The sequence below is a fragment of the Coregonus clupeaformis genome, unplaced genomic scaffold (assembly GCF_020615455.1).
Source record: "Coregonus clupeaformis isolate EN_2021a unplaced genomic scaffold, ASM2061545v1 scaf0640, whole genome shotgun sequence".
NCBI classification, from domain to species: domain Eukaryota; kingdom Metazoa; phylum Chordata; class Actinopteri; order Salmoniformes; family Salmonidae; genus Coregonus; species Coregonus clupeaformis.
This window is the reverse complement of record NW_025534095.1, coordinates 210,101-225,928: the sequence shown is the minus strand read 5'-3', so window position 1 is coordinate 225,928 and position 15,828 is coordinate 210,101. Positions and strand designations below refer to the sequence as shown.

The 15,828-nt window shown below is 46.6% G+C and overlaps 1 long non-coding RNA gene across 1 annotated transcript; it reads left to right on the top strand.

Annotated features, from left to right (window-relative positions):
- The first annotated feature begins 11,447 nt into the window (after positions 1-11,447).
- On the top strand, positions 11,448-15,750 carry LOC121561622. Its single transcript, XR_006658954.1, has 5 exons — positions 11,448-11,755; positions 11,853-12,113; positions 12,211-12,474; positions 12,905-13,172; positions 15,425-15,750. It is a non-coding gene; the product is annotated as an uncharacterized LOC121561622 (long non-coding RNA).
- Positions 15,751-15,828: the final 78 nt, after the last annotated feature.

Genomic DNA, 15,828 nt, shown 5'->3' with positions numbered 1-15,828 from the left:
TGACCAGACCAGCACATCGCGACCCCGAAGGGTAGACGCGAAGTGGGTCAAAACCAGTCGAACCGTTTCCAACTCCAAGAGGTTGATGTGGCGACTCGAAAGAGGCCACACACCTCCTATCGCTTGGGTCTGACATGTCCCTCGCCATCTCGTCAGAGACGCATCTGTGAACACTGGGATGTAAGAGGACACTTTGCCTATCGGGACTCCGTGCGTGAAAACGCGCGGGTTTCTCCAATAGTTCAGATCTGCACTGAGCGAGAGGGGAACCACCACCAACCAATGACGTTGACGCAATGGGTCTAGTCTTAGTTGGGCGAACCATCGCTGCATCCTGCGCATGTGCAGGAGTCCCAGCGGAACCACAGAGTGGGCTGATGACATGAGACCCAAAAGTGACATGATCGACAGCGCCGTCACCGTGTGATTCGGACGACACTTCCTTAGGGCTTGCAACAAGGCTACCCTTCGGGGGTCCGAAATTCGAGCCCTTATCATTACAGTGTCTAGCTGTATCCCCAGGTAGACAATCTGATGACTGGGCCAGGGCGCGCTCTTTTTCCAATTCACAGCGAACCCCAGACGTGTGAGATGAATCACTGTCTGTGTTGTGTGAGTGATCGCCAGCTCTGCTGACGGGGCGAGAACCAGTAGGTCGTCTAGGTAGGCTAGTAGCCGTATTCCCTGACGACGCAACGGTTCCAATGCCGCCTCCACACACTTGGAAAACGTGCGAGGTGCCAGGGCGTACCCAAATGGCATCCTCGTGTATTCGTACGCCACCCCTTGAAAGGCGAATCGCAGAAACTTCCTGTGACGCGGCTGTACCGGCACATGAAAGTACGCGTCCTTTAGGTCTATGCTCGTACAAAAGTCTCCTTTCTGGACACATTCCAGCAGACGTTTTGTCGTTAGCATTCGAAAGGGCCGTTTGGTTACGCTCTCGTTGAGAATGCGTAAATCCAATATTGGCCTCATTCCCCCCCGTCTTTTTGGGCACCAGGAAGTAGGGCGAATATAGCCCTTTGTTCCTTTGCTCCCGGGGAACCACTGTGACCGCCTCCTTCGCCAAAAGTTCCGTAATCTCTGAAACCAGAGCGGCCACTTTTTCAGGCGTTTTCATCACCGTCTCCACCACTCCCCTGAATGGGGGTGGGGTCCGATGGAATTGGAGAGCATAACCCTTCTGCAACGTCTGTTCTAGCCAGCGTGAGAGGGTGCAGCTTCGCTGCCACTGCCAGCAATGCAGAGAAAGCGGCCGAGCGCGAAGCTGTGGTACATTCAGTAGGAAGGACCTGTATTCCTCTATGGCCCTTGCCGCCGCTGTTCCCCAACACTGAGGTGGTGGAACAGCCCAAGGTGGGCCTCCCATGAAAGGGAGAGGAAACATTAGTGCGTTCTGAACAAGAAGGAGGGGCAGAGACGTCAGTTAAACCCGTAACCGTCGTATTCCTGCCCTCCGTGAACGCAGCGCGGGTCTGAATTGCACTGACCGAGGCCACAGCCTGCGACAGGGCACCATCCCCAGCAAGCGATTGCGTCATCATCCCAGATGACTGCAATTCGCTATTAGAGCCCCTCACTACAATACTCCTAGGAGTCTGTAATATGAGATCTCTATGAGGTAACACAAGGCGGCGCCGATACATTGGTTATACCTGTAACCGTAGTAATCAGACCCTCTGTGAACGCAGCATGGGTCTGAATCGCATTAACAGAGACCTTAGTCTGCGATAATGCGCCATCCCCAAACAGCGGTTGCGTCATCCTGTCTCCTGACTGAGACTGCAACCTGCTATGAGAGACACTCACAACAGTACTCCTTGGAGTCTGTAATGTGAGGTCTCTTTGAGATAACCTAAGACGGTGCCTTGGTATCTTTTTCCCTTTCACCTCCTGTGTGTGCTCAGCTCTGCACCTTTGGTGGGCTGAATTACACTCAGTGTGGTGAGCATTGGCGCGTTCTAAGAGAGGTGGGGGCGCCGATACGTTGGTTACTTTCGTGACCTTGGTAATCGGGCCCTCCGTGAACGCAGCATTGGTCTGAATCGCACTAACAGAGACCTTAGTCTGCGATAGTGCGCCATCCCCAAATAGCGGCTGTGTCATCATGTCAGTGTCTGACCGAAACTGCAGCCTACTATGTGAGACACTCACTACAGCACTCCTAGGAGTCTGTAATGTGAGGTTTCTATGAGGTAACACAAGGCGGCGCCTTGATACCTTATTAACATTCACCTCCTGTGTGTGCTCAGCTCTGCACCCCTGGTGGGCTGAGCTACACTCAGTGTGGTGAGCATCAGCGCATTCTGAGAGAAACGGGGCCGCCGATATGTTGGTTAAACCCGTAACCGTAGTATTCCGGCCCTCCTTGAATGCAGCACGGGTCTGAACTGCACTGACAGAGGCCTTAGCCTGAGATAGTGCGCCATCCCCGAATAGCGGTTGCATCATCCTGTCACTATCTGACTGAGACTGCAGCCTGCTATGTGAGACACTCACTACAGCACTCCTAGGAGTCTGTAATGTGAGGTCTCTATGAGGTAACACAAGGCGGCGCCTTGATACCCTTTTTTAACATTCACCTCCTGTGTGTGCTCAGCTCTGCACCCCTGGTGGGCTGAGCTACACTCAGTGTGGTGAGCATCAGCACGTTCTGAGAGAAACGGGGGCGCCGATACGTTGGTTAAACTCGTAACCACAGTATTCCGGCCCTCCGTGAATGCAGCACGGGTCTGAACTGCACTGACTGAGACCTTAGCCTGAGACAGAGCGCCGTCCCGAATAGCGGTCGCGTCATCATGCCATTATCCGGCTGAGACTGCAGCCTGCTGTGTGAGACACTCACTACAGCACTCCTAGGAGTCTGTAAAGTGAGGTCTTCATAAGGTAACATCTTAAAATTAATATCATTTTTATACCTACCTTATGTGTGCGCTCAGCAACGTACCGTGGTGGGCTGAGCTGCACTCGAGTGGTAAGAGAGAGAGCGAGAGTGAGGAAGGTCGAACGCTCTCGGATGTATTATGGAAAAGGGGCTCTTTCTTTGACAAAGTCAGGTAGAGCCAACTCTTTATTACACACATCAACAAAAAACATTCTCCTCCATACCCTCAACGGTAGGGTGGGGGGAACAGTGGGCTCAGTAACACCAGGCGCTGCGCCGTCTTCCGTTCTCTCCCCCTCGCCATGTCATAAACGGCGTCTCTTCTGGCCGCCCTTCGGGTGATGCCAGGTTGACGCTTTAATGACCTCTCTCGCCGGCGGAATGGTCGGCACCTCTGGCGCTGCTGGGGGGAGGCCCGCTCCCTTGCTGCTGGAGGCCGCCGTCTGACGCCAAGCTGTAGCGAGAGTAACGGCCGCCCTCCATCATGTCCACTTCCGGGTTGAAGGGAATGGGGGGCAGCTTAATCTCCCGCTGTTTAGCAGCCCACTCAATGAGACCTGAAAATTCAGAGCACAGAGAGGCTGTGGCGTCATCATCCAGGGATGTAAATGACCTCACACTTTCCTGAGGGAAAAGGGGTGTTAAACATCTGGGTCAGTGTAATGAATTGTTCCAATAGAATATTAATTTCTTCCCCAATAGCCCTGTCATCTCCTGAGTCAGCGCCTTCAGATGATGCCTCAGAAGCTGAGGCTAACACTGATAGCACATCCTCAAGAGGAATATCCTCCCTAAAAATGCCCAACGCTGCTTCCTCTCCCTCAAAAAAGGAGGGCACAGCTGTCCCTGGCGTGCTTTGTCCCTCAACCCACGAAACATAAGTCGGGGGGGGGTCGACAGCCACCAAGGGGAACAGCGACATTGAGCTCTGAAAAGAGCTTTTGTTAAATACTTACCCTATGGATAAGCTTGTGTGCTCATTGTAGGACGACGTCGATGATCTGGAAAATCGACGGCGTTTTCTTCGTCCTGAGTCTTCTCTTCGTCTCTTCTTGACTTCTTCACTAGTCCAGTCGCTGAAGATAAAGGGAGGCTGATTGAGGGGAGGCATCCCCTCTTATAGGGATACCTGTACTCCTATTGGCTGCAGGTGTGTGCATAATTTTGTCTCAGGCTGATGCTGCCTTAGGGCAGTGGGTAAACCAATAGGAGCAGAGCTCCCCTATGGGGCGGAGCTCCAGGATATAGAACAAAATCTCTCAGCAGTAAGATAGGAGGTTATCTTTCCAAGTTAAGCCAGAAAGGACAACCAAACAAATATTAATACAAGTATGATAGATGTTCTCCATATATAGAAAACCCACAAAATAGTTGATGCTTTCAAAAATATATGTTTTTGATAGCAAAGTAGTTGGATTGGTCAAGTTAACCAATTTTGCTATTTCAGACAAAATATGACTTAATTTCAGATGTACAGTTGAAGTCGGAAGTTTACATACACCTTAGCCAAATACATTTAAACTCAGTTTTTCACAATTCCTGACATTTAATCCTAGTAAAAATTCCCTGTCTTAGGTCAGTTAGGATCACCACTTTATTTTAAGAATGTGAAATGTCAGAATAATAGTAGAGAGAATGATTTATTTCAGCTTTTTTTCTTCCATCACATTCGCAGTGGGTCAGAAGTTTACATACACTCAATTAGTATTTGGTAGCATTTCCTTTAAATTGTTTAACTTGGGTCAAACGTTTCAGGTAGCCTTCCACAAGCTTCCCACAATAAGTTGGGTGAATTTTGGCCCATTCCTCCTGACAGAGCTGGTGTAACTGAGTCAGGTTTGTAGGCCTCCTTGCTCGCACACACTTTTTCAGTTCTGCCCACAAATGTTCTATAGGATTGAGGTCAGGGCTTTGTGATGGCCACTCCAATACCTTGACTTTGTTGTCCTTAAGCCATTTTGCCACAACTTTGGAAGTATGCTTGTGTCCATATGGAAGAACCATTTGCGACCAAGCTTTAACTTCCTGACTGATGTCTTGAGATGTTGCTTCAATATATCCACATAATTTTCCTTCCTCATGATGCCATCTATTTTGTGAAGTGCACCAGTCCCTCCTGCAGCAAAGCACCCCCACAGCATGATGCTGCCACCCCCATGCTTCACGGTTGGTATGGTGTTCTTCGGATTTCAAGCACCCCCTTTTTCCTCCAAACATAACGATGGTCATTATGGCCAAACAGTTCTATTTTTGTTTCATCAGACCAGAGGACATTTCTCCAAAAGGTACGATCTTTGTCCCCATGTGCAGTTGCAAACCGTAGTCTGGCTTTTTTATGCCGGATTTGGAGCAGTGGCTTCTTCCTTGCTGAGCGGCCTTTCAGGTTATGTCAATATAGGACTTGTTTTACTGTGGATATAGATACTTTTGTACCTGTTTCCTCCAGTATCTTCACAAGGTCCTTTACTGTTGTTCTGGGATTGATTTGCACTTTTTGCACCAAAGTACGTTCATCTCTATGAGACAGAACACGTCTCCTTCCTGAGCGGTATGACGGCTGCGTGGTCCCATGGTGTTTATACTTGCGTACTATTGTTTGTACAGATGAACGCGGTACCTTCAGGCGTTTGGAAATTGCTCCCAAGGATGAACCAGACTTGTGGAGGTCTACAATTATTTTTCTGAGGTCTTGGCTGATTTCTTTTGATTTTCCCATGATGTCAAGCAAAGAGGCACTGAGTTTGAAGGTAGGCCTTGAAATACATCCACAGGTACACCTCCAATTGACTCAAACGATGTCAATTAGCCTATCAGAAGCTTCTAAAGTCATGACATCATTTTCTGGAATTATCCAAGCTGTTTAAAGGCACAGTCAACTTAGTGTATGTAAACTTCTGACCCACTGGAATTGTGATACAGTGAATTGTAAGTGAAATAATCTGTCTGTAAACAATAGTTAGAAAAATTACTTGTGTCATGCACAAAGTAGATGTCCTAACCGACTTGCCAAAACTATAGTTTGTTAACAAGAAATTTGTGGAGTGGTTGAAAAACTAGTTTTAATGACTCCAACCTAAGTGTATGTAAACCTCCGACTTCAACTGTAGTTTTGATGCCGAAACTCAGGACTACCTTGATCCCATTCTGATCCAGATTAAACATTTTGAAAAACTGGCCCCTGACGACTGGTAAAACAAGTGTCTTGAGAACATCTTACAAACGTCCTAACATGGTCCTTAATGACGTCCTGGTAACTTACAGGGAACTATAGACAGATCCAGGAGGATGAGGACGGATATGTTCCCAGCATCAGCAGCACAGAGGAGGTCGTTCACTACCTTTACCGCAGTTTCAGTGCTGTGCATAGCCCAGAAGCCCGACTAGAGGGGTTCGAAAGTTCATGAGAGGCCCTGTGTTGTTGGATTTGTGATGCTACCACCCACTCAAGCACTTTGCATACATTACTGTATGATTTGTAGCCTCGTACAAACCATCCTGATCTCGCAAGCTCACATTCTGTTTCACTACATGGACAGAATGTGAGCTATACGAGGCTATATGATTTGGGCTATGTGTCGTTGAAAATAATGTCAGTAAAGACTCTCACGAACACACACGTAACCTGTTTTTCTCTATGACGCTCACAAGCCACACAAGAGCTGTTAGAATGTAAGACGTTTCCAGGACATAGTGTCTCTAATACTGTAATAAGCTCACATAGTTGCTGTCACAAACTCCAAACAGTTATCACTGACTAGTTGATATTCATTTCCAACTGAGCAAACAATTTCTGTACTTACAGCATTCTTATAAATTAATTTTCCATTAGTTTTTTCTTGGCGGACCTTGTTTTTGTATTGACATTTGTCATTTCAAGTTCCATTTCCTGTAGTATACGATCAGTTCCTTTGCTGAGGGAGAGGTTGTTGTCCTGGTCTCTGACCTCCTCCCTAATAGGCTGTCTCGTCGTCATTGGTGATCAGGCCTACCACCGTTGTGTCGTCAGCAAACTTAATGATGGTGTTGTAGTTGTGCACGGCCACGCAGTCGTGGGTGAATAGGGAGTAGAGGAGGGAGACTAAGCACGCACCCCTGAGGTGCCCCAGTATTGAGGGTCAGCGTGACGGATGTGTTGTTTCCTACACTCACCACCTAGGGGCGGCCTGTCAGGAAGTCCAGGATCCAGTTGCAGAGGGAGGTGTTCAGCTCCAGGGTCCTGTGCTTAGTGATGAGTTTGGAGGGCACTATGGTGTTAAACGCTGAGCTGTAGTCAATGAACAGAATTCTCATATAGATGTTCCTCTTGTCCAGGAGGGAGAAGGCAGTGTGGAGTGCAAGAAAGATTGCGTCATCTGTGGATCTGTTGGTGCGGCATGCGAATTGGAATGGTCCAGGGTGTCTGGGATGATGTTGTTGATGTGAGCCACGACCAGCCTTTCAAAGCATTTCATGGCTACAGATGTGAATGCTACGAGGCAATAGTGATTTAGACAGGATACTTGAAGAGATTAGGCAAGAAGATTGTCAGGTGTCCGACCCAGTGGCCTGGTCACAGAGGTCACTGGGAGTTTGGGGAGCCAGTTTATGACCCCCTAGTCTCCCTGGCACCGTCGGGGGAGGGGGGGGCGGAATGACCTGGAAGTTATGAGACAGGCAGGGGAATCCGTAACAGGTCCACTTCTATACCATGTATAAGTGCCACACAGTGGATGTTGACTGTAAAAAAAAAATCCTTAATTTCACATGCAGAAGTAATACAAGCTAACAACTGTGTTATTCCCTCTGCTCCTCCCTGACAGTGACATGGCTGGGGACTTTAAGATTCCTCCTCATTGGCTGTCTGCTGCAAGGTAGGTGGCTGTGGGAGTTGGGATCATGCGATTATTTGGCCAAGATCAGGGGTGAAAGTAAGGCGGTACGGTCCGATACGGCGTCCAGGCAAAATAAATAGTGGCGGTACGCCGTACCAGTAAAACATGAGCCTATCACAATAATTAAAAGAAAATGTCATGAAAACTAGGCTATTACACCATTATTTATCATTACCGCATGTCAGAGGCATGAAACATTTGTGAATTTACTTGAAAATGTGTGGAACAGCCTACGCTCCAAAATGTGATGTGGTTCGATGAGAACACTGAAATATTGCCAAGGCAGAGATGAATGGCCAACACCGAGACGCGCGCAGACAGAACGCATAAAGTCCGGCCTACTGACAATCGGCAATTGTCATTAGGCCTACACGTTTTGGTGTTTTGTGTTAAATATGTATCTTTCCATTCAACACTGGAGGCTGAAAATATGTTGCGAGTGGATGAACGTGTGCGGGTATAGCCTAGTAAAGGTGCCATTGAAGTATTTGTTTGACAATCAGATGAAAACATCATGACTGGTTGTGTTCATGCCATAATAAAAGGTGATACATTTCAAGTTAAATGACAAATATTTACAACTAGGCCCTATTGAATTAATAGGGATTCTATAAGTAATTCTATGTTTAGGCTCATAAAAATGCACACATAGGAGGTCCCGTACCTGGAAGACGTTAAATCAACTTTCACCTCTGGCTAAGATGATACAGTGCATTCGGAAAGTATTCTGACCCGTTGACTTTTTCCACATTTTGTTACTGTTACAGCCGTATTCTAAAATTGATTACATTTTCCCTCATCAATCTACACACAACACCCCCACAATGAAAAAGCAAAAACAAGTTTTTAGACATTTAAAAAACAAACAGAAATACCTTATTTACATAAGTATTCAGACACTTTGCTATGAGACTTGAAATTGAGCTCAGGTGCATCCTGTTTCCATTGATCATCCTTGAGATGTTTCAACAACTTGATTGGAGTCCACCTGTGGTAAATTCAATTGATTGGACATTATCCCAGAGTTGACAGTGTATGTCAGAGCAAAAACCAAGCCATGAGGTGGAAGGAATTGTCCGTAGAGCTCCGAGACAGGATTGTGTCGAGGTCTGGGGAAGGATACCAAAACATTTCTGCAGCATTTAACCACCAAGACATTGAACCACCAAGACTCTTCCTAGAGCTGGCTGCCCGGCCAAACTGAGCAATCAGGGGAGAAGGGCCTTGGTCAGCTGGCTGGAGTTTTTACGGACATATTCCATTTCTCCCTATCCCAGTCTGCTGTCCCCACTTGCTTCAAGATGTCCACCATTGTTTGGGAACCCAAGAAAGCAAAGGTAACTGAACTAAATGACTATCGCCCCGTAGCACTCACTTCTGTCGTCATTAAGTGCTTTGAGAGGCTAGTTAAGGATCATTTCACCTCTACCTTACCTGACACCATAGACCCACTTCAATTTGTTTAACGCCCCAATAGATCCACAGACGATGCAATCACACTGCACACTGCCCTATCCCATCTGGCAAGAGGAATACTCCTGTACTCCCTGTGCACGCCTCCAACTCAATCATCAAGTTTGCAGACGACACAGCATTAGTAGGCCTGATTACCAACAATGACGAGACAGGGTACAGGGAGGAGGTGAGGGCCCTGGGACTGTGGTGCCAGGAAAATAACCTCTCACCCAACATCAACAAAACAAAGGAGTTGATCGTGGACTTCAGGAAACAGTAGAGGGAGCACGCCCCTATCCACATCAACAGGACCGCAGTGGAGAAGGTGGAGAGCTTCAGGTTCCTCGGCATACACATCACTGACGATCTGAAATGGTCCACCCACACAGACAGTGTAGTTAAGAGGGCGCAACAGCGCCTCTTCAACCTCAGGAAGCTGAAGAAATTTGGCTTGGCACCTAACACCCTCAAAAACCTTTACAGATGCACAATTGAGAGCATCCTGTCGGGCTGTATCACCGCCTGATACGGCAACTGCACCGCCCGCAACCGCAGGGCTCTCCAGAGGGTGGTGCGGTCTGCCCAACGCATCACCGGGTGCAAACTACCTGCCCTCCAGGACACCTACAGCACCCGATGTCACAGCAAGGCCAAAAAATATCATCAAGGACAACAACCACCCGAGCCACTGCCTGTTCACCCAGCTATCATCCAGAAGGTGAGGTCAGTACAGGTGCATCAAACCTGGGACCGAGAGACTGAAAAACAGCTTCTATCTCAAGGCCATCAGACTGTTAAATAGCCATCACTAGGCGGCTTCCACCCAGTTACGAACTCGCACCTTAGAGGCTGCTGCCCATATACATAGACTTGAAATCACTGGCCTCTTTAATAATGGAACACTAGTCACTTTACAGTTTTTTTAAACATATTTTTGCTTTACTGTTCTCATTATGTACAGTCGTGGTCAAAAGTGTTGAGAATGGCACAAGTATTGGTCTTCACAAAGTTAGCTGCTTCAGTGTTTTTAGATATTTTTCTCAGATGTTACTATGGTATACTGAAGTATAATCACAAGCATTCCATTTGTGTCAAATGCCTTTATTGACAATTACATTAACTTTATGCAAAGAGTCAATTTTTGCAGTGTTGACCCTTCTTTTTCAAGATCTCTGCAATCCGCCCTGGCATGCTGTCAATTAACTTTTGGGCCACATCCTGACTGATGGCAGCCCATTCTTGCATAATCAATGCTTGGAGTTTGTCAGAATTTGTGGGGTTTTTGTTTGTCCACCCACATCTTGAGAATTGACCACAAGTTATCAATGGGATTAAGGTCTGGGGAGTTTCCTGGCCATGGACCCAAAATGTCGATGTTTTGTTCCCCGAGCCACTTAGTTATCACTTTTGCCTAATGGCAATGTGCTCCATCATGCTGGAAAAGGCATTGTTCGTTACCAAACTGTTTTTGGATGGTTGGGAGAAGTTGCTCTCGGAAGATGTGTTGGTACCATTCTTTATTCATGGCTGTGTTCTTAGGCAAAATTGTGAGTGAGCCCACTCCCTTGGCTGAGAAGCAACCCAACACATGAATGGTCTCAGGATGCTTTACTGTTGGCATGACACAGGACTGATGGTAGTGCTCACCTTGTCTTCTCCGGACAAGCTTTTATCCGGATGCCCCAAAAAATCGGAAAGGGGATTCATCAGAGAAAAGGACTTTACCCTCAGCAGTCCAATCCCTGTACCTTTTGCAGAATATCAGTCTGTCCCTGATGTTTTTCCTGGAGAGAAGTGGCTTCCTCGCTGCCCTTCTTGACACCAGGCCATCCTCCAAAAGTCTCCGCCTCACTGTGCGTGCAGATGCACTCACACCTGCCTGCTGCCATTCCTGAGCAAGCTCTGCACTGGTGGTGCCCCGATCCCGCAGCTGAATCAACTTTAGGAGACGGTCCTGGCGCTTGCTGGACTTTCTTGGGCGCCCTGAAGCCTTCTTCACAACAATTGAACCTCTCTCCTTGAAGTTCTTAATGATTCGATAAATGGTTGATTTAGGTGCAATCTTACTAGCAGCAATATCCTTGCCTGTGAAGCCTGTGAATCTAATTAACGTATTTGTAATTATAGACTTTGTTTTCATATCCTATTGAACAATTGATTGATTATCATTGATATAGTGGGTGTGTTTGTTCCTGTTTCATTGAGCTAGTAACGTGTCTTACTATTCTAGACACTCCCCCCACACCCACTTTAACCCCAGCTACAGTGAAGGTGAGGGAGGGGACCTCAGTGAGTTTGATTTGCTCTGCTGCAGCCCCATGTCCATCTCTCCCCCCAACTCTGACATGGATCCCCAGACTGGGTCAAAGTGAGGAGGGACTACGGGAGAATCAGGATAAAACTAAAGTCACGACCTCTACTCTGACCTTCACTGCTTCATACCTCTATCATGAACAGAATATATCCTGCACTGCTCTCTACAAACAACAAGATGGCAAGAATGTCAAATCACCTGAAACTAGTCTGACCGTTACTGTTCTATGTAAGATCATTTTGACTTTTTTCCACCTCATATTAGCATTAGTTGGTTGGTTTTATTTCAGTCAAACATTATTAACATTGTGTGCTCTTTCTCTAAGTTTCTCCCAAGAACACCTCAGTGTCAGTCAGTCCCTCTGGTCCAGTGGTAGAGGGCAGCTCCATGACTCTGAACTGCAGCAGCAATGCCAACCCTGCAGTGAGCTACACCTGGTACAGAGTCAATGGAGTTCAGGTGACAACAGTGGGGTCTAGCAGAATGCTAACTATCAAGGTGTCTGCAGACAGCAGTCAGTTCTACTGTGAGGCCAGAAATGACCATGGAACCCAGAACTCATCTGTCATTCAACTAGATTTGCCATGTAAGTACTTGCACTATCTCGATGCAGTCAGTAGCAATGGGTGCAATGGTGGCACCACTAAATTCACTTGTTTCAAATATTGTCCCTGTTTTTACAGATCCTCCCATGTACACCTCAGTATCAGTCCGTCCCTCTGGTCCAGTGGTAGAGGGCAGCTCTGTGACTCTGACTTGCAGCAGCAATGCCAACCCAGCAGTGAATAACTACACCTGGTACAGAGTCAATGGAGATCAGGTGATATCAATAGGACATGGAGAGAAACATCAGACCCAGGTGTACACAGATCAAAGAAAGTTCTACTGTGAGGCCAGAAATGTCCATGGAACCCATAACTCATCAGTCTTTGAACTGGATGTAATGTGTAAGTATACAATGAAATATTATGGCTGGCGCGAGTATTCGAGGACTCAAGTACTCGATTCAAGGTTTGTATTTGTTTACTAATAATCAAGTACTCTAAATGTACAAATGCAACTATTTAGCTGGTTAAATTGATAAGGACTGACATTTCTAACTCTAAGATGTGTTTGTTGTTTACAGACAGCAGTATGTTCAGTTTTGTTTTCAGTTGTGTATCAGAATAACCAGTACAGCAGCACATCCAGTACAACTGATAGCATATCGCAAACTTTTTGCCTTCAGACCCATTTCACGCTAACATGCTAACATGCGGGTACTTATTTTTATGAGAGTACTCGAACACTGATCTTTTTTTAAATGCCCATCCATATTAAATACAAGTATTGAACATTTCTTTGCACTCACTTTGTATATATATTTTTCTTCTTTAGACTCCCCAAAAAACACCTCAGTGTCAGTCAGTCCCTCTGGTCCAGCGATAGAGGGCAGGTCTGTGACTCTGAACTGCAGCAGCAATGCCAACCCAGCAGTGAAGACCTACACCTGGTACAGTCAATGGGAGTGAGGGAGTCATTGTACGATCTGGACAGAGCTTCACTTTCAATAAGATTGCTATCAATGATAGTGGGCGGTACTATTGCGAAGCAGAGAATAAGCATGGGGTGGACAACTCAACAACTACTAACATAGATGTGACATGTAAGTTGTTACACTTCCACGTCCTGTGAACATACTTTAAAGGGGCAGTTATAAAGAGCTCTCTAAGGTATGAAATGACTGACATGACAAGTGGAAAACTGATGGTTCACTACCCAATTTCGAAATTACACCTAAGTTGTTATACTTCCACATCCTGTGAACATACTTTAAAGGGGCAGTGCAGTCAAAAACGTGATTTGTAAAATAAATATATATGATATTTCCACACACTGGGGTCAAAATAACACTCACTAATTGTGAAAATGATACCCTTTTAGTGTACGAGCAAAAAATAATTTCAGCCTGTTCAGGTGGGATGGAGTTTTTGGCCCTTAGCATGACATCACACTCTGATCTGATTATTCTCACCAATGACCAGTCATCTTTTATTTGCTTATGTATCCCCCCCCCCAATGTGTTTTCATGTGATATTTGAGCAACTAAAACATTACAAAAATATCTATGGGCTAAAAAATCTAGCAAAAAGACGTTAGCTGACATGGGCTAGCTGATCTGGACACTTATAAATACATTATATATACAAGAGTATGTGGACACCTCTTCAAATTCGTGATTTCGGCTATTTCAGCCACACCTGTTGCTGGCAGGTGTATAAAATCGAGCACACAGCCATGCAATCTCCATAGACAAACATTGGCAGTAGAATGGCCTTACTGAAGAGTTCAGTGACTTTCAACGTGGCACCGTCATAGGATGCCACCTTTCCAACAAGTCAGTTCAACACATTTCTGCCCTGCTAAAACTGCCCCGGTCAATTGTAAGTGCTGTTATTGTGAAGTGGAAATGTCTAGAAGCAACAACGGCTCAGCCGAGAAGTGGTAGACCACACAAGCTCACAGAATGGGACCGCAGAGTGCTGAAGCGCGTAGCGCGTAAAATCGTCTGTCCTCGGTTGCAACGCTCAATACTGAGTTCCAAACTGCCTCTGGAAGCAACGTCAGCACAATAACTGTTCATCGGGAGCTTCATGAAATGGGTTTCCATGGCTGAGCAGCCGCACACAAGCCAGCAGTGGAAACGTGTTCTCTGGAGTGATGAATCACGCTTCACCATCTGGCAGTCCGACGGACAAATCTGGGTTTGGCGGATGCCAGGAGAACGCTACCTGCCCAAATGCATAGTGCCAACTGTAAAGTTTGGTGGAGGAGGAATAATGGTATGGGGCAGTTGTTCATGGATCGGGCTAGGCCCCTTAGTTCCAGTGAAGGGACATCTTAACGCTACAGCAAACAATGACATTCTAGACGATTCTGTGCTTCCAACTTTGTGGCAACAGTTTGGGGAAGGCCCTTTCCTGTTTCAGCATAACAATGCCCCGTGCACAAAGCGAGGTCCATACAGAAATGGTTTGTAGAGATCGGTGTGTAAGAACTTCACTGGCCTGCACAGAGCCCTGACCTCAACCCCATCGAACACCTTTGGGATGAATTGGAATGCCGATTGCGAGCCAGGCCTAATCGCCCAACATCAGTGTCCGGACTCACTAATGCTCTTGTGGCTGAATGGAAGGAAGTCCCCGCAGCAATGTTCCAACATCTAGTGGAAAACCTTCCCAGAATAGTGGAGGCTGTTATAGCAGCAAATGGGGGACCGACTCCATATTAATGCCCATGATTTTGGAATGAGATGTTCGACGAGCAGGTGTCCACTTGAGCAAACTATTTGCTGGTTCAAGTGGGGACACTTCAGGCTGAGGAGTAAGTTTCACACATCCCAATGTGCTAAATTCACCCCTCAATCTTACTCAACAGCGACCCCAGCTTTGAGCTGAGCTCAACTGTAGATCTGAGTCACTAGGTACCACTGTAAAGGACGTCACACTGCTTGCTTAGCGAGTACCGCTTCCACCTGATTCGGCTCACACTGTGCCTGATCTCAAAACAGTTTTCTGTTCCCAAAACTAGAATCTGTTATGAACAGAGTGCACAACGTTTTATAGACTTGACCCTTTGTCAAAGTTTTTACAAGTTGTGTTGTTTACAAGGAGTGCAATGGCAAATTAAGTTATTGCACACGCACACTTCACAGCGAAGGCGTTCCCTAACGGAAATATGTAAATACATGCTAGAACACGGCAATAGGCTCTTGCTAGCTCTTGCTTGGCTCTGCCCTCCTCCTTGCTCGTTCTACCCACTATGCTTAATTTTCTCCCATTGAAAATGACACAGATGAACTATGTCGGGTTGGTTATAAATATCTTTGACTTAACTGTCTTCATCTGTTTTCTATAGTTGCTCCAAAGATCCTGCCCTCCTCTCGCTGCATCAGAACTGCAGATAAGATCAACTGTTCCTGTGAGAGTCATGGGAACCCCTCTCCCAAAGTGGAGTGGCGATTGGCTGGACAGCCTGTCAATCACGTAAGTAACACTGTCATCAGGGAGCCAATGGGCAGCACAGGCCTGAGAAGCTCCATCACCATCCACCAATCACAGGAGGAGAACACACCCACTCTGGTCTGCCTCAGCACCAACTCTGTAGGATCTTCCAGCCTCCAGTTCTGTACTCAATGCCTGGGGAATCACCAGGGGCTGGGCATAAACTCTGAAGTTCTTGAGGGTAAGCGCTTTATGTTATCAAATGCCATACAGACACATTGTGCAGCATTTGGTGTTTTTCTGCAGTCAAAGCGATTT